Below are 4989 nucleotides of genomic sequence, written 5' to 3'. Positions count from 1 at the left end.
TATTGCGTGTGTGATCAGCACAATGTACTATCATGGCTGGTAACAAAGAGAAGGGAATGTTCAAGTGAGTCTGTAACACTCTATACCAGCTGCTCTGTCCCCTGAGGCTCTGCCAAGATACAATACCCTCATCCCCTGGCAACAGAGGGATACAAGGAGCAGACAAAGCTTTCAGTCTGTAACTTTGACAGACCACTTTGAGCACAAGTCTCAGATTTATGCCTGTTGTGCAATAATCACTAATTCGGTACTAAAATGATAAGTCAACTTCGCCACCCTCACAAATTAGTTTCCTGTCAAATACTTGCTGGTCCCAACTTCTCATGTGTGAGAATGATCTGATTTGTATATCTTATATCATTATTTTTAGACATATTATATCCTTCTTACAGACTAAAAATAAATGAAAAATGTGCACATTTATTCATCATATTAATAATAAATACATTGTCAACTGTAGGCAAACAATAGTTTTACTATTACATTATCCCTTCTCCTCTCCCATGCTAGCTTGTCAAAAAGTTAAATGCATTGATGCTTTTCAACAACATTCCAAGATTGTTTTTACAGCGTTTCTATATTACTTACAAGACAATGCCAGAGTTTAGAAATTGCCCAAACTGAGATGAGAACAGCACGAAGCTAGGAGCATTTCTCTCTGCTCAGACAGCTGTGTGTCTCTTATTACATTTTCCAGCATGACACTGGAGTCCTGAGTTCCCCCTTTCTGCCTGCCAAACCTACGTGTTTGTTGAGAGGCATGCAGCACATAAGGCTGGTGACAGAACAACACTATTTTGCTACTGTAGTAGGATCAGTCAGTGCATTTTAAGACAAAAATGTTCTTTTGGCTTTTTTTTTGTCTACATGCAGCAGTTGTCATCACTAGCAAACCTTAAAAAACCACGGTCACCTCATTAAATATAGCCAATGCTTTGCTTAAAACCCCAGTTCAGCTGCACAGATGCCATATGTGAATGCTGAATATGATAACTGAAAGAGTTTGCTTAACTGGCAGAAATAGCAATCTCCATCCAAAACAATATTTGCACTGCCTTAACCTTTGGCATGGTTATCTGTCATGGTCATAAGCACAGTCAATATTCATATAAGTGTCAAAGACCTCAAAACAAGCAACACTGACATCAGATGATAGCAATAGAGGCTTGTCTTTTGTTATACTGTAAATCTTTTTAAGATGTTTTTGTCTGAGCTGATGAGTAGACCTGAAAGAGAGTAGGCTTTGCCTGTAATAGAATTAGAATGTGACAGTAGATAAGACCAGGGATGGGTCATTGATGAGGATTTCCACGGGCCTTGGCTCACGTGGATGCACATCAGACTGCACTGCTTCAAATTGACAAGAAAGAGTAAACCTTACAACAATGTATCTGTCTTGGACAAACTGGTTGTTGAGGAGATGCCACTGTGCACACTGACATAAGCAGAACGGAAACACAGAATTGAAAGAGACAGAGCTTGCTGTGAGAAAGAAATTTCTTCGAGAAACCATTTAACTCCTCATGTCAAGCTCCTCTAGGTACGAATTACGCTTACATACAGCAGATCATTAGCACAAACAATCTCCTGTCCAGAGCTGCTTACTGTAAGTCTGATTGGAGGGTGCCAATCCTATTCAACCCAGAGGGACTTTACCATAAAGGCTCAAAGGGGACTAGACCTGGCTCAGATGAAGGTCAAACCTGGGAGATAGAGGACACAAGTTTCAAAACAAACAGACCATAGGTGTCTACAAACAGCCAGTTATGCCAAGACCAAACTCAGACTGAAAATAGCAACAAGTTAAAAGACAAGAACTCAAAGAATGCAAACAGGGGTTGGGGTGGGTGTGCCACTACAGGTTGCAGTGAAAATGAGCGATGTGATGAAGTTAAGCTTGAATAAAACATCTATGAGTTTGAAGGCACAAATACCAAAACTTGACAACTGTAAGGTAAACAGTAGTTCACATTACAAAGCATGTGAACAAGCAATGATGTGCTATAGTCCTGCGTTAAAAAAAATGCAAGGAGTGTATTGGTTGGGCTTGTTGCTAGAGGTACTGGTGTGACGATGAAATACAAAGGCTTATCAGATGCAATAGCACAGAACAGAGGTTTACAATGCAATGAGAAAGGATTTTACTGATCTGGAAAGTAATCACAGTGGCAGTCATCTATTTGTTGCAATAATCATAAGGTAAACAGTAGAAATACATTGTTTGTGTTATAGAATAATCTACCAGGAATGCGCACTTGCCCTGCCAATGATGTTGCATTGTCATCCAGCAAAAGTTGAACCAGATTCAACCTTTGTTTTTGGCATAAACCATAATTGTGTCAACAGAATGGTCCCATTCAAATAATGGGGTTGCTTTTTTGTTGATCTTTTTAAACACATGGCTAATTTCAGTCTGGATGCTGGCTATGAACTCCCCAGTACAAAACCCACTCCCTGTAGAGTAATTTCTCTGGAGGTTGCTCTCACAGGTGACAAATACAAGAGGTACCCCATAACCTGCAGAGTCGATAGCAATGCAGTGGTACCACTGACCTTTGCCACTGAATCTAAAATAAGTGGACTTGTATTCTGGAATTTAACTTCCTTTTACTTTTAATGCAAGGAAAACAAATGCTTGATGCTGAAATCTAAGACTTATCTAACACATGCTCTCTAAACTATGCATGGCACCAACATATTGTCCAATGTTTGTCTACCATTGGAGTTGCATGGACTTGAAAAATAGGCCAGTGGAACAAGGTTCTTGTTGGTTAGGATACTAACAATACATCTCTTTATGGACCCACAACAGAGACATATGATAAACTTTTGAGACTATTCAACAGGGGAGGGAACCAGAAAGTCCTGTTTCAGGACAGAAGAAAAAAGCCTGCCTCTCACTCTGTTCTTCTCTGTGTCTTAGTCTGTCTCTCCAGGCTTTCAATGGAACCAGGCAGAACCTGATTACAGGTCTCATGTTCCTGGAGACAAAACTGTGAGTGCAGAAAGAGAGCAGCACAACTGGGAAGAAAATAACTCTCTAAAGAACAAGTAGTGCAGGTTTCTTGCGGCTGAGCAAAAGAAGCAAGCACAAACTTTGTCTGGGCAAGGTTCAGACAGTTTGTTTCAAAAGACATTTTATATGCATTGTGAATGAGAGATAAGGATATCTCACTTACAAGCACTAAACCTTGTAATTTAAAATGTTGTGGTCACTGGCTTGTGCAATATGCAAGATGTTATATTATGTATTCAGAGCAAGTGAGATACATCTTCCTGTCCTACAGAGTGTCTAGTGAACACCAGATCTGGGTGACAAAAAAACATTCATATCAATGGTTTCTTTAAAATCTGCATTCAATATAAAAAGCATATGTGGAACCATTCATATGAGAAGAAACCCACTGTGTTTGAGAAACCATATGAAAAGATTTGAAATGCATCTTTCAACTATTTTTAAGATGTATCCAACTTCATTTGATTGCACTGATGCAGTAACCCTTGCCAACTTGGCATTTAAACGTAAATTAAGGTTTAACTGTGCTATAGTCCTGCGTTAAAGAAATTGGTGGTATTGGTGGGGTTTGTTGCTGTAGGTACTGGTGTGACGATGAAATACAAAGGCTTATCAGATGCAAGAGCACAGAACAGAGGTTTACAATGCAATGAGAAAGGATTTTACTGATCTGGAAAGTTATCACAGTGGCAGTCATCTATCTTTCGTTGCAATAATAATAAGGTAAACAGCAATTTATTTTAACGTAAGTTAAAAAATAATCTGCTGCTATGCACATGTCGTGTTATCTCTTGAAACATTTATTGCCTACTAAGTGATTTATTCTTCAGTCTAATGGGAGGGGAGGGAGGAGTCCAACATAAAATGTTCAAATTGTGTTACTAAGTCTCCTTCACAAATAAGCAATGCTGTCAATTTGGGGCTGAATCAAACATTACACTATCACTGACAGATTTTTAAGCACCCACACCAGATTGATGGTGTGTAAGGTGGCTCTGTGAATACCTTTGATCCCAGGGTAAATGCCACGTCAATGTTGAGACTGGCTTCAAGGTTCAGGGGGGGACTTGTAAAAGCCTGGCACACAGGAAGCTGAGTTGTATACTGTATGTCTCTGCGTATATGTAGAACTTGACTGCAAAATGAAAAATCTGTCTTCAGATCACCTTCAAAGTCCTGTCTTTAGGAAATATGTCAGCAAAGAGCTTGACCTCCAGATGCCACATAAGTTTTTCGGAACTTGCCAATCCTAACCGCATATGAAAGTCACTCTAACCAAGTGCATTACAAAATACACAAATCTTCAGTCACTATGCATCAGTAAGTAGTAACTTCAGTATGAAGCCAATGAAAGCAACAGGGTACAAATAAAACATGATATAAGCAAAGGGAGATGTTGGATTTTGGTGTCTGAACAAGAGCAAACATTTAAAAAAAAGTCAAGTGCATTTAACTGTAGGAGCCCTATGAACATTTGTAAGCCCATTAAAGGCATTTAAATCCAAAACCAAAAAATAAGGGTTGATTATCAGAGTTAAATAACTGAAATTGCACAAAGATCCTGCTACTTCTGGGAAAAGAAAGTCTGCATTCTTTCTCTGCTTAGGGGAATGAGACAGGTAGGATTTGGGTCAAATTTTAGGTTCACACAAAAAGTGTTATTCAGGGAAATGTTAGGTGGTCACTTTTCTTATTAGAGCAGTCAGTTGAACTTCAGTCAGTGACTGTCACGATGTTACAGACCTTAATGAAAAGGCAAAACTGTAATGAGAGATGTTACTTTCTAAATAATTATGTAATGTAAATATTCTAATTAGCTATTTACCACTCTAATTAGTTAAACAAGCTCAACAAACTTTACTCTATGCAAATAAGAAGGTGAGAGTAACAAACATTTGTCTTAACTTAAAATATTAACAGCACAAGAGAGACCAAGTCACTGAGACTAAGAGGAAAAGATGCCTCAGGGTTAA

This window comes from Scomber scombrus, chromosome 6 (assembly GCF_963691925.1).
Source record: "Scomber scombrus chromosome 6, fScoSco1.1, whole genome shotgun sequence".
NCBI lineage: Eukaryota > Metazoa > Chordata > Actinopteri > Scombriformes > Scombridae > Scomber > Scomber scombrus.
Note: the sequence above shows the minus strand (reverse complement) of the source record.